This window comes from Hyaena hyaena, unplaced genomic scaffold, assembly GCF_003009895.1.
Source record: "Hyaena hyaena isolate Hyena2069 unplaced genomic scaffold, ASM300989v1 scaffold_68, whole genome shotgun sequence".
In the NCBI taxonomy this organism is placed as follows: Eukaryota; Metazoa; Chordata; class Mammalia; order Carnivora; family Hyaenidae; genus Hyaena; species Hyaena hyaena.
The window spans coordinates 1851798-1871141 of NW_024080700.1; the positions used below are offsets into that span (position 1 = coordinate 1851798).

At 41.3% G+C, this 19344-nt stretch overlaps 1 protein-coding gene across 2 annotated transcripts in view; it reads right to left on the reverse strand.

Moving 5' to 3' along the window:
• NUP93 (nucleoporin 93) overlaps positions 1 to 19344 on the reverse strand; it is a 103372-nt gene that overhangs the window by 40713 nt on the left and 43315 nt on the right. The window contains exon 1 of one of the 2 annotated variants that reach the window (XM_039232645.1): positions 9523 to 9575. The exons of the other annotated variant lie outside the window; for it this stretch is intronic. The gene's annotated coding sequence lies outside the window, so the exon portion shown is untranslated. Of the gene's footprint in view, positions 1 to 9522; positions 9576 to 19344 lie in introns of those variants that run through there. 2 annotated transcript variants of the gene reach the window in all.

Genomic DNA, 19344 nt, shown 5'->3' on the forward strand with positions numbered 1-19344 from the left:
GTGGTGCTGCTCTCACTGCCACTAGCTGGTGCGCGCTGCCTCTCTAACTGCTTGCTACAAAACAGATGCTGAAGGTTATTTTTGCTTTTCACCTCTTTCATAAAAACAAAAGTCCTCTGAATTTCTTTTGGTTAGCAACCAGGTACTAATGTAGGTCTTTTATAAGAGCAAAGTGACAAACTTTTGAAAAGCAAAGGATACCTGTACTAACCAAGAACCACCCAGAACATAACTACAAGGTAAGCCAATTCTATCAAATGTGTGGTTACATCTCAGGGACCTGACAGCCAAATGAGCTTTGAAATGGTGCACGCTGGGAAAGACAGGCATGAAACAGCCTAATTTTTAGTCACCAGGCAGACTGGGTTTCAGAATACAAGTGGCAGCTAACTCTTACTGCGGAAGAAGGGAGTGGGCACAGGGATGTTTGTGTCAAATGGCCAAATTCTCTTAGCTTATTTGCTTCCCGAAAGTGCAAACTGTAAGGAATAAGGGTCTCTAGGTTAAGAATTCCTGTGTCCATTTTAGCTAGGAAAGTAAGATGGACCAAAAAAGTGCTTCCAGTCTACAATGAAGAAGTGCTCTCCCCACAGTTACATGAACAGTTTGAACTCAAGATTCTGAACACAGATTTCCTGTTAAAAAACAAAACAAAAAAGATACGATAATATGGCAGAAGCCATACTTTACATGGTCCTCAAAACACAAAAGACCATTCCAGGTCTCTTCTCCTTCAAAAGAACAACCTGCAATCTACTCTGTCAAAATGCAAAGTGAAGCCCCCACAGCAGGCATCTGACAAAAACACATGGTGAGTCCTTTAGAAGCCTTGTATCTTTGGGGCATCTGGGTGGCTCAGAGCCTGGAGCCTGCTTTGGATTCTGTGTCTCCCTCTCTCTCTGCCCCTCCCCACCTCAAGCTCTGTCTCTCTCTGTCTCAAAAATGAATAAACATTAAAAAAAAGTTTAAAGGCTTTGTAACTTCTCTCATTTAATACATACAATGTACAAATTAATAGGAGATCTATAGGAGATCTAATAGGAGATCTAATAGGAGAATACCAATATTCCAAATCAAAATAATAACACAAGGAAGCAGTGACAGTAGAAAATGGTCATTGTGGATTAAGAAAACATTGCCAAGACATAAGCAACAGCTAGCAAGGTAATGAAACAAGGAAAAGAAAACGAAGCAGATCAAAAAATAAACTTAAAAGACAGAATAATCAAGAGGGTTTGTTCCAAGATGGAAACAAGAATTCCAATAAGCACGGCAAATAGCCATTACCTTTAGATAGTGAAATGGAGAAGTGTCTATTTTCTATAAAGACAGGAGTGTGAGTTATATCCATTTATTTTGCTTCAGCTCATTGTAAGTAAAATACCTATTCCCTTAACTCTCTGAAGTTTCCTTTCTTTCCAATTTCTGAAAAAATGACCTCTTCTGAAACCTTCTCATGGGTGAAGTTTTTACACAAGTAAAAAAAGTGAGGAAGGACAAAGCAAGAGGCTGTTTTCAGATGGGCACAACGGAAAGCCTGCCAGTGCTCAGAGCCGCTGGGCCTATCAGATGGCATGGACATGCTTTTCATTAGCTCCCTTGTGGTGCCCACGGAGAAGGCCTCAAGGAATTTGCAGGTGCAAAGAGATGTTCATTACTGATAAAGCCTAAAAGATGAACAGAGAAATTTTTAAATGTAAACATTTTCAAAATCTGGGGGAATTTCATATGTTTTATAGCATGTTTGGTTATTTCATCAGAGAAATATTTAACGCAACATAGTAAGAATACCTAAAATGTCAGCCTAAAACACCTAAGAGACAGTGAAATCTTCTTTTGCAAGGAATACGATACGAATAGCAAGTCCAGGCTGTATCCTGCAACTCAGGTATTTAAAGTCAGCCCCGTAGCTTGTTTTCTACAAAAGCTTAATGCTTTTAAATTGTTTCTGCACAGACTGCATCATATTTGAACCCCCTCCCCTACAAAAAGCAGTGATAAGCTGGCAGCTGACGTCACCAGCTGCACTGTATTTTCATGCTGCCAGAGGGCCTCTCACTGTGCATTTCTGCATAAGCCTGGACCCTCTCATGCAGAAGGAGGCAGAAGACCCTGCAAGAGTGGCTGCGAGTCCCACCATTTGCCAGCTCAGCAGATCTGTAAGCCTGCAAGCAGCTCTGGAGCCACAGGTGGAAGGCCTCGTTGCTGTAACATGGTGCTGCATGGGCACCAAGCCATCTGTCACTGTCAGGCTTCAGGGTCCCATTTTGTACATGGTTTCTACTACTGGGCTAAACAAAGGGTCACACAATTAGGTGAAGGATTTGGGTCCATTAAGGCAAAACAAGTCACTTGCTTCCATAATTCAAACTGGTTTAAAGGATGGTCTACAAATTCTCACAGGTTAAAGCTAACTCAATGTGTCCAAGGAGATTCTAAACCTAAGAATACACAGCTCTGGGTAGTGCCTCATTCTGGATCCGCCTAGGGCCTTCCGGATTCGTGTAGGGCCTTCCGGACAGCACTGACTTAAGGGGGCTGGCATGCCTGGTCTCTTCAAGGGTGTGCCACTCCAGGCATGATGAAATTCCATCCCACTTGTCTGTGCCTTCTGGGAAAGCCATATGCCTTCGAGAGAGCCATTCACACAAGTTCACCTAGCTGCCTTTTGTGGACCCCTTCCTATTATCTTCTCCAACCCACAGAAGAATGAAGAGGAGGAAGAGAAGGAAAGGTAATTACCATACAACAAAAATCCAACTTCCAAGATTTTCTGTGCTGAGTAAAGAAAAGAAGTAAGAGGCGAGACTCACCATGACCCAGAAGGGAAAGTTTTGGAGAACGGGGCCATGCCATTCCCCCTTGTGCAGCAGTGCAGGAGGGCAGCACGCCTCCCTTGTCAACATGATGTAGGCACGTAACTACTACATGCCTCTTCCTATTTCTACAGCAAGTCGTGAAGCTAGGGCTGCTTATTAGCACTTCGGGTTACTGTCCTTGCAAAGCAAAGTGGAGTTAAGGGCTGCGCCCCTGGGAGGGCCATTTAAATCTCCTGTGCTACCGCTGCAAACCCAGCTGTGCCCCTGCAGGGAGCCCAGGGCAGTCCTGTTATCTGTTATCGATCTCTGGCCGTCCAGGAAGAGCGCACTCTGTTCGGCTCGGTCATTGGGAGACTACATGCAGAAGGGGATCAAGTAGTAAGGGTGCATTATAAATGAGTAAAATCATAAACGAGGGCCATTTGGGCACTAGGGAGAAAAAATGTTTTCAACAGAACACCCCTCCCCTCCTCCCAAATCCAGCAAAGCCCTGGAGTAACCTTTCAGGGTTACTGACTTTCCCTCACTGGTCACAAGAGGTCTGGGGAGTCGATGTGGCTTGCTCAGTGCTGATAACCTCACCCATTCGTGAAAAGCAAGCCAGAGCCTGTGTCCTAGTGAGAGGCGCCATGATGCAGCAGGATGTGCCCCGCTGCAGCGGCTGGGCGTCTGCTGGCCACCCTCCTCTCTCTCCCCTACTGGAAGTGGGGCAGGGAGGAACAAGAGCACTAGAAGCCAAGGCGGAGATGGAGCGAGGGCGGCCAGCCAACTGTTCTCACACTGTCGAGGTGGCCACATGGGAGAAAGCAAGGACAGCAGCTCTGAACATTTTACCTCCCTGCACTGCATCCCCCCACCCCCCACCCCCCAAAAACCTAGTACAGTTGCTATGGCTAACCTTTGGGGACAAAAGAACAGGGGGGATTCTAAAAAGAAAACTTCAATCTAGTGTTGCAAATGGTATGTAACAGTGTGGCGAAGTATGTCTGGCTTTAAAAACCAGCACCAGAACCCTCTCCTCACTCACTGGTATGAACAGATCGAAAAAATATTAATCCCAATGCCACCTGTCGTGACAGGTTAAGATAAGGAGCATATACATTAAGGGAAGATAAAATGTTTTAATGTGTCTTTGAGGAACTGATTTCCATCTTGGAAATGGATCAGTCCACATTCAAAGAACTTAGGGTACTCAAACCGCACTGCAGTATAAAACGGGAATGCTTCAGTAATGGCCTTTATCACGGCCAACATCCCCCTCTACCATCCCCCAAACCCACTCTAAAAGAATTCACTAAAAACAACCTTGTCTTACATTTTTTAAAAAATCAAGCCAGGGACACCCAGCTTTGCTATTTAGTGTCTTTTCCCTTTGGAAACAGGAAACAAAAGCAAGATTCAGGGGGTTGTGAGAGCTGACAGCAGAGGGTGTGTCTCCAGGCCAGTCAGGTGGGAACCAAGCAGTTTTTGCCAGGCCGTTTCTACAGCGCTCAGGATTAAGTTCTACTTAGCAAGCACAAAGCGCGCTGCTAGTGAGGCCGGTGTTTGAGAACCACGTGTCCTATTAACTCCCTACTGGCACACGGTGTCAGTCACACTGCAGTCAAAACTCACAGCCCCTCCCGCTATGCAGCACTGCCTATGCCTAGGGGACTGGAGCACGGATCATCATGGCTGTCACAGAAAAGGGAGCTTTGGTTTTGCTGCAGTTTCTTCTTATTCAGAAATTCTTTTTCAAACATTTGTCTGGAGTCCACTAAAACAAGCAAGAGACTTTTCTTTTCTAACTTCCATTGTCTCACATGGAATTTGTCATGGTATGCTTCTGCCCTGCTAACAGTACTTGCGATTGCATTCTCTAAAACCTCAAGCTTGGAAACGTGTTGACTTCACCCCGTCAGTGGAGGGACTACCATGGGATACACCACTCACCACTGATCACCATGGGTACAGACAACAGACAACACTGCTTAGCTGGAATGGCGCATACAAACAACAGCAGAGAGAGCAAGACCATTTTACGAACCCAAATAGCCTGACACTGACCTTTCGCCCAGCCCACCCTTACTAGGAAAGGGGCAAGCCTGCGCTGCGGGGCTCCCCACACCCACAGCTGGAGGAGTGTCTGCCGGGAGGCCACGTCAGAAGGCCCGGCTCCATCGAAGCTCAGGGCAGACGGGCGTGATGCCCATGCCCATCCCAGGAGACGAGCACTTCCTCCTCTGAGCTGAGACAACATAATGGACCTAAAAGCTCAACTTACAGACTGTCTTATTTTTCAATGTTTGTTTATAAATGATAAATTATAAATTTATAAATGCATATCAAATACAATATGACCCGGGAAGACTCCAGGCACAGTTCAATTAAGTCCTTTCTGACAAGACTGAGTAGGAACACCTCCATGAACTCTATCTAGGCTGCTAAAGTAAAGCTAGGTTTTGCCATTAGGCCCATCAGCCACCAGCGAGCCCACAAAGAGAAAGATAGGGACTCAGATGTAGACCGCAGTATACGCAGCACAGCAAAGATAAAGAGTCAGGTGGCCTGAATTTAGGGCAAATCGACTGCTTTCCAGATGTATGACCTTGAATAAGTTATTTAACTACTGTAAACCTTACTTTATCTAACTACAAGACGACCTGATTGTACTTCATGAACTCTGAAGCCAGCTCCTGAAATTCCAACTCCATGAGCGACGGGAACAGGTAAGAAATTAGCATGGTCACTCCCACCATGACTACGGTCAAAATAATCTATACCATGAACCGCAAAAGAAATGAACTTTGTTTTTGAAGATGGCAACATATATTTTATATAGAAAATAACCAAAGCCCACACAGAGCTAGAATGAAAACCAGACTCAAAAACAAGTAACATCTTTTCATAGGAATACTAGCTTCATCTTGCCATAAAGGAGACTCAGACTGTCCTGTTTTCTAAAATCCATCCTCTACTGGAAGAAGTTATGTTTCTACATTTTTTTTAAAAAAGCAGAAAACACAAAGCAAGGAGTTTCAAAAGCACTGATATAAAATAACTATTTAAAATTTATTTTATCCGTATCTGTCACCAATTTCTTAAAAGCAACAATTGGAAGCTATTTAAGATATAAATGCTAATTAAGTCTTTACTTCAGGAAAATATTGAAATTTCTATCTTCTAACAGAACAAAAAATAACTGTAAATTGGCAAAGCAGTGCTACTAGAGGTGTCCTCAAACTTGATTAAAGAAAAATAACTCATGCGCTCCACCTCTTATCACAGTGTTCCTCGTGACGCCATTTTAGTCCTTCCTCACTGCCATCTTAGTGCCACGGAATGCTTCTAGCGGGCTGGCCGACATGCCTGCTTATCTACATTATGGCACTGCCAGAGCATTCGAAGGTCTGATATGAATACAGTTTTTTTTTTTTTGGTAGCAAAAAGAGTGAGCCCCTGACTCTTTATTAGCAGCTAGGCTAAAATTGCAGGATAAAACCAAAGAGCTTCTAGATTAAAGAGATTTGGGACTCCCCTACAAGTATGAGAAAGGAGAGCCTCTTCCCAGGAGCCAAACTTGAGTAGAACATGGTAGAGTGGAGGCAAAAAACTGGAAAGCAACTGGGTCTCTGCTATCTAACCCAGAGTACCTTGTACATGATTTACATAAAGCCAGGAAAGAAAATAAGACCAGAATCTTCAGCCAAGTTTTACTTTAAAAATTTCAAAGGAAGGCTTTGTGACACCCTTCAAGCCATCCAACCAACCATTTTATGCAAGCAAAGCTGCAGTTAAAATGGGAGTTTTAGTTTGCTGCCCCAAAACTCTTTTATTTCTATGTGCAAGCCCTGTAAAAATCAAGGGGAAAGAATCCCTTTGCATTCTACCACATATCTAAACAACTAATATATTAAATGTCCTTCTCAGGATTACAAAAATTATATTGAGATCTAGGCGCTTATGCTGCAACCCTGAGTTTTATGTAAGATTTATGGAATCTATGTAGGATTCTGAACAGGGCTTAGGATAAGTGAGCGCTCCTATTTCAATGAAAAGACTGGTATGAAAATCCTCCTCTCCCTTAGTTTCAAAAACATCTTATCAATTAGAGAAAACCAGCCTTCAGTGAGTGGGACGAATAACAGCTAGTGCAGTAAGACTTGCAGGAGCAGCTGGCTTTGTAAATTTGATATCAAGTTAAAAGGATTCTTGGATACTCAGTTCTGTGAAGACTCAACTCCTGAAACGGCTACTAAAGCATTCTGAGCAAATTCTTCATGGTACAGTTTACTGTAAAATACAGTGACTATACATTCTTCAGGGTTAAGTACCTTTAAAAAAATAAACACACGAGTCAAAGTTAAAATCCACTTATTTCCTCTTAGTAATAGCATAAAGGAACAAAGGAATAAACCAGTCAAATCCAATTAATTTTAAGAATCAAGATCTCTAAGCTTACAATCACAAACAAGAGTTTTCCACAAGTAGCTCTGAAGTCACAACTATTAATTAAACAGAAGACACTAAGAATTATCTCCATTAAAGACAGTGAAAGTCTCAATCTATTGATCTTTTAGGACAAAATCTTGTTTTGTTAAGATAATTTTTCTTATGTATTTCAATCAGCTACTACAGATCATTAACATGGAAGGGTTTTCTTCTAAAAACAAAACAAAACAAAAACTAACCTAAAATCTAGCAGTTTTCTTCAGGATGGAAAAACAAGCTGTAAAGGACCATGAAAAGAAGCCTAAACTCTTAAATATAGCATATTTGGATTTTTTTATCCCAAGTGTCATTTTCACCTTTTGACTAGTGATGAATTCGTACCTATCGTTAACTTAAATTACCGAAGAATGAATTGAAAGCATGTGTTAAAATCATTCATAGAACCTATATTCCAAACATATGTGTATATATATATATGTATCTTACACTTGGTTTCTGACACACAAATAGAAAAATACATCCAAGAACCTCTGTGTTACACCTTTAGTATCTGCAGGATTCATTTAAAAGTCCATTTTGCCCCTTCACCCGAAGACAAATTTTCAACCTCCCCCCACTATAGGATTATATGAGAAATACTTACTGTAGACAAAAGGATTCCATTTTCTTTCTGAGAATATTCTCCACCCTCTTAGAGAACTCTTCTATGCAAATTCATTTTCTGAGTTGTACAGTCACAAAGCTCTTGTGCCACAGAGCCGAATGTAAATGAAATGGCCCTGCAGCTGCCTTCAGAATGCAGCTCACCTCAACCATGATACAGCTAATTGTTAAAAATGGTGGCTGAGACATTTTCCATACATTAAATTGAGGAGCTCTGATGAAGGCGCTGGCATCCACCCACTTCAGACAAAGGAAAATAATTTGCAATTGTACCAAGGCACGGATAATTGAGTCATCTCCCATACAGGGTCAGTGTTAGAGGTTTCCTCCATCTTTACAAAATGCAAACCACAGCTCATTGTCTCATCTCAGAAATCAATTCTTTGCAATGCTGCACTGGGTCAGAGTTTTAAAGGAATCTTAGTCGTGGGTAAATCCAGACCTCCAATGCTGAGATGAGCAAAATTCTCAGTTCCTCTCCCTTCCCTGAGCAGCTCTCCTCCATCCCCCACTTGACAGCTCTTCAAGTCTTCCTATTGTTAAGAGTACAGAAAGTCCCCCACCTCTGAAGAGAGCTCAATCTCTCAACTAGGTGAGCAATTTCCAAGTCCCTGCTTCAGAAAGAAGTCCAGACCCTACAGGCCCCAGGGTACAATATATTCCTTGGGATAAAAAGCTATATACCACCGTCTTTTTCTGTTGTTTGTAAGGGAAGACAAGAGGCAAGCTGCTTTAAAAGCATTTTCATCTCTGATATTATTAATCAAGGTACTAAAAAAGTGTTATAGGCAACATTTATCATTTTATTACCCTCCAGATAATCCTTACATGACTTAGGAAGTTTTTGTCTCACTTACTGAAATCACATTCTCTACACCAAAAATGTGACATATACTTAAAGGACTCGGGCTCTTTTGAGGATGAATTTAAGAAAGAAAAAGTAACTACCTTAATTTAAATTGCCTACACTGGGTAATACTTAAAAATCCACATCTTTGTGTTACTATTTAATTCTTCTTATCTAACGTCTTATGCTAAAGCATTTCCTGTGAGATAATGCCAAATACCTCCAATAGTACTTTTTCCCTATAACAAAATAGAAATGACTGAATTAAGGCATCCTACACACACACACACACACACACACACACACACACACACACACACACAGAGGCACCTATAATCCCAAAGGATCTAGTTTTAGCAAAAAGAAATTCTATTTTAGTATTTTTCCTCATAGAAGAATTCTGCACTTTAAATGCATTAAAAAAAAAAAATCCTTAAAAAAGTCCACACTACTTATTACTTAAGAATGAAGTCTGCAAAAATCTGAAATAGCCAACTTATTTAAATCTTTAAGCAAATACCTCTCTGCCCCACCCACTGGATTTTTTAAAGAAAAAATATTAGAATGACAAGGCACAAATCTGAACAATTCTCAGGAGAATCAAGTACTTTTTCTATCAAAGGAATTAAATCTTCTGAATTTACCTTGAAATTTTAAACAAGCCAAGATCTTGTCTTTCAAAGGTACTGCAACAACATGCTGTCACTCTATTTACTAGGGTGCATTTATCTTAATTTCTTGACAAAACATAGGTAATCCTACCTGCAGCTCTCAAATTTTACGAGTTACAGACCAGTCGATGCTGTTGGTCACCGCAGCTCTTCCATACCTTCTATGAGGGATGAGCTCCATTGGAACCAGTGCTCAAGTTTTCCCCACTCCCGACAGCCAGATTTGAGGGGGTGTGGAGGGTGGGGAGGAAGAGGAAGGAAGACAGGAGGGAGATGGAGAGAGGAGAGAAAGAAGAAAAAGAGAGAACACCCTGCAAATGTGACATGACTGAAGCAGTAAGGAGTCCAATTAGACAATGAGACGGCAGGGTCGCCTTAAAAAGGGTGTCCTGCAGCCCGTGGGGCACAGCGTCATCTTTCATGCTGCTCTACACAAATTCAGAGAAGTCAGCTATCTGTTTGAAAGCACAAACTGATAGGAGTAACAGTTTATAGGTTACAGAAGGGTATTTTATTGTTAACGGACTGTACCAAGTTAAGATTTAAGAGGGGGAGAGACAACATGTAGGCAAGGAATGCTATGGTACTTTTTTTCCCCGACCCAAGCCACTGCAATTACTCTGATGTGAATTTTTGATGACTTCCGACATCTTGCATGTTTAATAATCGCTTCAGCTGTCATGTCTGGTTAATGGGGAAAATGCATTTGCTGCATTGTGATGCAATGCTGTGGCCACAGATTGTAACACCAGTTGTGAAGCTGGTCCCTTAACTGAGCAGCAGGAATTTGCACATGCCACGATGCTAAAATAAATGGTAGTTAAAAGATTTCATACAGCAGCAGACAGATTCTGCCATTTTAGCCTACAGGATGTGTAGATCCAACATACACAAGCATCTCAGATCGCCGTGCCCTCATCAACTGCACCGTCCTTCAAACAGAGCAGTATGTTCACCATGTTAAATGTTTGGCCTCTCAGTAGTTAAAAGATTTCAATACTGTTTAAATAACTATTCAGATTAATTATAGCTTTGAACAGAACTGAGGCTATTTTGCATTTCAGGAATATACAGCCAACGAAACTGTTAGTGACACAGGAAAATGCAGACCTTTTATTAACATATGCTCGGCTCAACTGTCATTTCTTTGTACAACATTTAGTGAAAAATATATGATGTGTAAGTAATGAATATTCCCATTCTACAGTAATGGTTTTTAAAAGAGCTCCTCAGACAAGGATTTTTCCCCCTTTGTGTTTTAATGTATAACCTGAAAATCAAAGATTACATTAAAATACTAACATATGCTTTTCATTGTCACTAAAAGAAACTCATTGTAGCAAAGAACCGTGCAACTGCAGGAAAGCTTATGAAAAGCCAAAGATCAAACCGCACGAAGAACCACGCATCAGAGGATTAAAGTCAGGCCAGTCAGGTAGTGGACTGTCATTACAGTGCAGATTACAGAAAAAAAAAAAATCGAGAGAAAGACCCTTCCATCTTCAAAAACAAAAACAAAAACCACAAACCCTACAATTGCAATCTGTAGGTTGCAAAACCAACACCTATACTACAGAACCAGAATGACACATGAGATCTGCCAATTCTGCAATATATTTTCATACAAATATTAACTTGGCTACTTAGCATCTAGAATTGGGCTACTTAGGCTTCTTATTCATCCACAGTCATCATTCTGATATTTAAAGAAGTAGAACCAAGTTAGACTTTGTTGCTTTAAAAGAAAAACAATTAATATAATTAACTTATATTAATGTATTTCTTACATCAGAACTTTAGCCAATTAAATGCTCCGAGTTGAGATGCTGCAGACATTTCTGCCTTTATGAAAAATATAACCGAAAAAGAATGAACATAGGAACACACTGGTGTCTGAACAGTGCATAACGATGAAAGAACTTCTGCTACTAACATAAAAATCAACTCGTGATTTCCTTTGTTTTATTCATTGTGATAGCACCAAATGCATAATTTGGAGGTGCATGTGTTAACAAGCGCTGTAAAGCGGAAGAGCACTCTAGTTTTGTTTCTTACCCTAACTTAAAATTAACTGCACTAACAGTGCTATTAGGTGCCATAACAGATATCACAGTAGCTGTAGCTAACATCCAACAATTCAAGCTTTTTTTTTTGTTTTTGTTTTTTGTTCCAGACCCAATACAAGGTATCACTAGCAGCTCAGAAACAGCACAAGGAAGGGAGGAGGGAAGAAGGGAACGTGTGTTGGGGGTAGCTTTGAAATTAACCAGGCTCAGCTTATGCTCCAATTACCGAACAAAAGACAATCCTGGGGGACCTCTCTCTGAACCAGTGCAAGAAGCAAACTCTTTTGTTTCTGATCAAATAAATACTGCATTGGAGCAGAGGCGGTATGCAATAGGAGTCTCTGCCTGGGGATGGAAGGGGCAAGAAAAAAAAGAACCCCCAAGCCCCTGTGTGCTTAAGTGAAACCATTTTACTGATGGTTAAAACCTATTCCCAAGGGAGACATCTGAAGTTCACTACAGGAGAGTGAGAAAACCCACTTTCATTAGTAAAAAAAAAAAAAAAAAAAAAAAACCCACCTCAGTGCGTCACTATTAAGACATTTTTCTCCGACATTATGGCCAACACATAAACTAACAGTATATTTCTTTATGTCAGAATGAATTGTTAACAAGCTTGGACTCTGTCTTCCTCCAATCTAGGAAAACAGATGAGTTGCAGAATATTCTGACTGCAAAGGACCCTGGAGCAGAGGGTAGAGAGAAGTGTTAACTAACCTGCCTCAGACTCCAGGGGCCTGAATATGTACGCGGAGATCATAAAAACACTGAAAAGCAGCTACCTTACAAAGGAGGCACTTCTCTCCTTGTTTTCTCACTAGCTGAACATAAAGTGATCAATTCCTAAACGTTTATTCGGTAGTCCATTTTTTTGTTTTGTCTTTACATAGACCCAAGCACCAAAAACTAGAAGGAAAAAAAGGGTAGATAACTAGTAGATCTAGCATTAATATAACGGATAAAAAAAACAAATAGTGATCATGTCCGATCCTTTCTACCAAAGGGATCAACACCACATTTCAAAACTCTCTGTGCACCACGTTTGTGAACTACAACAGCCAGTTGTACACCAGATACCCACTATATAAAAAAATCTAGACACCCAAAAGTGTAAAGACAGATGGAGCTTATGGCACAAAATGGATTAAGGTCTCTGTGTATTTGAAAGATCTCCGCATTTCAGGTGAGGGCTTGAATTCTCAAACAGTAGTCTACGCAAAATCCAACAAAGCAAGCCTTTACACAGTTCCTTAGAATTCACTCTAATGAGAGTGTTCAACAGAAAAGCTTCAAGTTTGTTATTTCTATATCCATCTCTCTACAAATCCTACCAATCAGTCCGTGAAAGAACTTCTCAGCCGATGACAGGTATAGGACAAATATTTTTCCTAAAAAAGTAGGAACACTTAATCCAACTTAAGGCATCCAGATTCTGAAGACTCTCTGATCTTCATGTAGTTAGTTAACTGGCTTGAAAGATTTCTGAGCAGGAAAAAAAGGGGGCCAATTTCCTTAGGCCTACACTTGAAACCCAGCAAGGATGAGACATTGTTGAAGGTGTGGCATTAGTATTCTTTCTTTTTTCTCTACCCATTGTCATTAATAAATAAGATTATAGAACAGAAAAGGGAAGTCATTGAAATTCTATGGTTTAGGTAGAATTATAATAATAATCGCTGGGTGAAATTACCACGTTCAAGTGAACAACTATAAAGCTCTAAAGTACCACGACAATATGCAGGGCTTTATCCAGAAATCAGACTTTGACAGGTCCCTGGTGAGCTCTGTTCTACCTTCTGCCAGGTTCACTGGGCTGCTGGGCAGATAAAGTAGTATCACTGGTGGGTAAGTGCTTTTAAGAGTTAGGAATGAGAGGCCATGTGAGGTGGGGCAATTACTGTGCCCTACCCCCCAGCCTTCTAAGGCATAGCTGGATCCCGCTTCCCTTCCCCTCCGTCACCAACCTCCTGGCTCCTCTCTTCTCACTGATACCTTGTTCCTTTGCTCCATGCTAAACAATCCCCCCTCCGATACATTCATTTTTACTGCCACATTCTTACCTCTAGACCAGAGGCTCTGGAAAATTCTGTCTGGAGCTATTTTCTGAATATTGCTTCTTATCCTATCTCTAGATGTTTCAGGGGCATTTCCATGGGGATGTCTTGCCAGAATATCAAAGACTGAAGTGAAATCTCAACACTCAATCTAGTTAATCTTCCTAACTTCTCTGCCTCGACCAACAGCACCAATCCTTCCCCTTGTTACAAACTTCAAGTTATTTCTGAACATCCTTCTTAAGCCCATCAGGCACCAAGTGTGGAAGAGGTTTTATTCCAAGCATCTCTCACATATCTTTTCCTCTGCATTTTCTCACCAACCCACCTGGTCCTGGTGTCATCATCACGCCTGGATCACTACAATGGTCTCTGACCACCGCCTCAGCAGGTATCCCTTCCACTGGCCAAGCCAACTTCTGTGGATTTCCACACCCCCCTCCCCTTCTTCTTGACATTTACCTGCTCCAAAACTTTAAACAGCATGTACTGCCTACACGCCACTGCTTGGCAGTCACTCCTTCCACATTTGATACCCCCTCTCTGACAGATTTCATTTCCTAGCACAAAACTTCTGTTCTTACCTCCCTGACTTTGGTCAGGCTATTACTCTCATATACTCTTTCACTTCCTGTAAGGTATGCCCATTTAATGTTTCAAAGGCCCATTCAAATCCTGTCTGCTCCAGGGGGTCTTCCCCAACTAACCCAGAATTCATTCATCATTCTCCACTCCTCTCCTCTGAAGTCCCAAGCCATTGAGAACCTCTTATCTTCCACATTCAATTCTGTCTGTCATTTTACATGGTCTTGGACGGTTTGGTCCTATTATAGCAATGTTAGTCAGTATTGAATCTCCGGGTAGAAGACGATGAACTTCCAGAGGACAGTACCCAGAACTTATGTTTATTCTGATTACCATCAGTGCCTACCCCGGTGCTGTCCCTAGTGGGCACTCAACAAAGCCACTTCACTGATCTGTATTAGTGTTCAGTAGACCCCACCCAGGTAGATACAGGCAACTACCTAAAGAGGACCTAAATATTACTTCTGCTTGCTGTTTGTTCTTTCAAATCTCTTTAGCTCCCTGAGATCACTGCAGCCTTAGGTAGTAAGATGAATGCTGAGGTGGTTCTTGGCCAATGTGCAGAGGCACTGAACTGTCCTCTGTGACTAAGCACCGTTACCAACAGTATTCAATTCCCAGATTCGGCTTCCTTCTCCGCTGTGCCTATCTAGTGCCAAGGAGGTTCAGGGAAGATGAGACGGTCCTGGCCCAAAGTCAGTGGCGTGGCATCCACAGCTGATCTGTCCTGACAAATCAGCTGAGAATGAAAAAGCAATCTGCTAATTTTATCAATGACATTTCACCTTGAGTATTGTTTTAAGAGAGGGCCACTAGATTTAGGCAGTCAATAAAAATCAGCTGATTTCCGCATGTCATTATTTAGCAGTAAAACAAATTAAGGTTCTGATGCTCATATGCAAACTTGTCTGCCCAGGGGTCAAGAAAAAAGCAGGGAAAAGAAAGCTCCCTCTGCACGGAGAAGCTAAGAAGTTTCTGCTGCCCCAGAGCAGGGTTCTGCCTCTGGTATGCCTATAAACCAAACAGGGTGGGAGCAGGTTGTAGAAATAGGCCCGGACTTAACACATCAGGGTGAACGTAATTTCAGAAGTAAGATTTCCACTTCAAACACATGTTCAGGAAGTAGTTCCCCGGTAAATGCAGTTACTAATGGGGATAGGCTAAAATGGAAGGAGGAAGCATCTCTCCTTAAATATTCCTCCAGGTCAATTCACTGCAGTCCCAGATCTCAGAAACTCAGAATGAGGAGAGCTTTCTGTCTGTCTGTCTGTCTCTATCTCACACAGCATCTATCAGTCTCAGTATTTAGACAGAGGGAATAAGTGATTTTGGCAAGAATGTGTAGACTATATGAAGTTCTATCTCAATTAAAAAATATATATATACATATATCTTAAATAGCAAAGTATATGAAAACTCATTAGTCACACCCATAAAACTTCAGGGGCAATTCATTTACTTTCCTGTGGCACAGATTAAGAAGATAAGGGACAGAGAAACTCAGATTCTGGCCAAGGTCACACAGCGACTTGGTCTAGCTCCTGGGTTCAGGATCTGGGTTTCTTGCTTACAGAAATCTCTGCACAGCAGTACGAGAGAAAAGCTACTGGAGTAGGAGCTTAAGCCCCAGATTCCATGGCACCCTCAGTTATCACATAGGGCTAATGGTGTATGTAAAAGAAGGGCTTCTAGCTTACTAGTTCTTGTTACCCATGTACTTTACACAACAGATATATTTCTTACCAAGTTGATTGTAAACAATTGTTTTAAACAAACTCTATTTTTAATTCAGTAGGGAAGCTGTTATTTGAAGGAATTCTAGAGCCGAATATCACCCCAAGATTTCCTTTATAAATGCAGATATTCAGAGTTAGGATTTGCTTCCTAAAGCAAAGTTCATTGTATTATTACTATTATTTTGGATAAGAGACACTGAAACTTTAATTTTCATGTAATTTTTTTCTGCACATATTTTCTATTTCTACTATTAGCTGGAAAACACAGATAAGATCAGAAAGTGATTTAAAAAAAAAAGGCTCCTCAATAGAAAGAAAAGGATTACTAAAATTATCCAATTCTCAATGACTTGAACAGGAAAAAACTGTATTCCATTATCTGGTCAGATTTTCAAATTCACTGGCATACAAAATACAGTTCCTAAAATTTTTCTATGAAGGAAAATTGTAGGCAGGATTCTATTTTCTCATTAATCCTATTATAAAGTTGAATATGGCATTCCTCAATGCAATAAGTAAAATGTGGCATTAAGATGTAATAAAATTACACTCAAGGATGCAAACCTTAAGAAAATTATAAAAAAAAATAACGAGAGGAAAATTTATATGACCATAACAGCAGAATGGATGTGAAGTAGACCACATGGCAGTGCCACACAGGATGCAGGGCGCATGAGAGGCAGGAGAGGGGAGAGAAGGCCCTGCCTTTCACCCCTCCCGCTCCAGGTCAGGACAGACAGCCAAGGCAAGTGAGACAGGTGGCCCTGTCTAGGCCCCAGGAACTTACGGTGCCTTATAAAACACCTGGTCAGGTTTTCACCTCTCACCTCTACAACAGGAACCCAAAGGACCTGCGATTTTGACATTTTTTATGAATATTAACCTGATTTTAAAATCTGCTTTTCCCATACCGTTCTTCTCTCCGCCAGCCTTTCAGCAGTGACATGGGTGGAAAAATTTTAAAGACAAGGGTCCAGTTTTATTAATATGCTTCTTACCACTAAGTCCTCCAGCAAACTACTATGGTGGCTAAAACATTTCCAGTTCTACCATCATCTTGCACCCTTAAGTTGATACTGGGGCACTGCAGGTAGCCAAATCCCCTCAGGTAAACCTAAAACACTGAAAATCTACTAAGGATGGGGACTGTATCATATCCACTTAGGGTGCTTCACAACGCATCCCGCACAGGGTTCAGTGCATACATTTATCGATTAGCCTATAAACTGCTGAGGGTTGTTATTCAGAAGCTCCAGAAATGTTTACACAAGTGCAGATTGTCATCAGCCTTCTCTGACTCCGGTCCTTCTCGGCAAATGTACATTTAGAAATTAATCGAAGTGATCCTATGAAGCTGGCTACCTATGTATTATTCGAACTTAATCTAATTCATTTCTGTTTAAGCCTTACTGACGAAATGAATATGGTGCGATATGGGTAAAATGCCTTAAGGCCACCTACACATGATTTCTAAAAGGAAGAAGGAATTAAGTCTAGTGGAAAGCATGCTGGTCTTGGAGTCAAAGAACTGGGTTCTAGGTAGCCCTACACAAGCCATTCACTTCTTGTCTCAGTCTCCTCATCTATCAAACAGGGAAATGACACCAGACCTATGTGAAGTACAAATGTTATGTGTCTCTTCAACTGCCTATATAATAGAATTACTCTTCAAAACAAAGGGAAGCCATTTCAAATGATTTCTAAGACACCGGCTGCACATTTTAATACATTTTTCAAATATGCAGACTGATTTAGACATTTCCAAGGAAATACTTATTCTGCCTCTCTGCTTTCTCTCATGGCATCTGTTGTTACTAGCAGAGAAGGAAAAGTAAAATCTAATGTCATTAACAGTAGACCCAAGATCCCCAGGATTAACTCAATGCGGGAGGAGGGCGCACAGAGAAGCAAATGAAAAGGTAAACAAAATGAGGATGAGAGGAGCTAAAGAGAAAGGCAGAGAAAATCAGGTTAATGAATAAAAACAACAAGTCTATCTTTCATCTCTCCTGGCTCCTACTGATGGCAGACGGTGTATTTAATCTGCTGAGAGACCAGATTTAAGGCCTCCCTTTGACATAGTCCATCCATGAATTATTAACATCTGCAGAAGCAACAGCACATCCGCTCACAGCGATCAGAGAGGATAATGATGATTAACAAAGATGGGATTATTAATCCCTCCACTTCCCTTTCCTGTCTCCCTCCCTTCTTCATTCCCCTCTGGGCTCTGACTGCTTTTTAGGCAGTGTATTTTGAGCTACAGCCTCAGTATCAGAGTCGATACCTCCAGAGTGAAAAAGTAATCAATGACCAATTAGAAGTCATAAGTTTTTAATATATATAAGTTTTTCAGATACATTTTATTGACCACTGTGTTCTTCATGAAGCAAAGATACAAACAAGGGTGGTTATAACTTCTTGATGGACTCAAACACTGGAAAGATAAACACACTGCTTTGCAGGCTCCAAGTTGGTCCACAGGTGGGTGAAGTTTACAAGGTGGCAGAGATGGCTAGAAAAGCAGCACGTACCTCCACTAGACTTCTGCCATCACGTAATTTGCTCCATCTCAAACTGGAGGGCTTGTGGAACAGACTCTGGGCCTTACCTCCAGAGATCTGGATTTAGCGGGTCTGGAGGTGGGGCTTGAGAATCTGCATTCCTGATAAATTTGTGGTGATGCTAATGCAGCTAGTCAGGGCACCACCCTTTAGAATAACCAACAAAGACTTTCTTTCTGTTTGCCAAAGGCATTCAGGGCATGAGAGGAACGGAGTAGGAAATTAAAACCAACCTGAGGCAGAAAGCTAATACAAAACAGAGATGAGATTTGCAGCTCCTTTCCCTTCCTAAACCCCAGTGAAAAACTTAGACGCCTGAAGGGCTCCACAATATGTCTCCTGCTCCAAAATAAACCCCATTCCCTAACACTCCTCCTCCCTCACCAAGAAACGAGCTAGTTGGATGAATAGTTAACAAATGGAGAAGAACACATATGAAACTGGGAGCTACATTAATTTTTAACTTAATTCCTAAAACACGAGAAAGAATTTCAAATATTCTCCTTCCTTTGGTCATTTTCTTCCCCATAACTCCTTCTTCTTAGGATCTGGCTCTAAAGTAAAACCACTCCTCAAAAAGAATGAATAGGTTGTAACACCCTCACCCCAAACCTTAGTTTTGCTAAGTACAGAAAATTCTTACATATCCCCAATATCAAGCGGAGGCAGGCACCACAAAACAGAGCAGAACAAAAGCAGAATATCAGCAGAGGCTACAGGAAAGGGCCCAGTACAAGGCAATGCACCTCAACGTCAACCGTGCTCTATTAGAAGATCAAACACAGGCAGGTTTAGTGGATGGGTAAAACTAAGTTCCGCCTCCCAGGGATTTGCAAGTGCAACTGAAAACATAAGTAATGAGAGCATGTGAGGAAGAGGCCACCAGCAGGGCCAGGCTCATGCAGAAC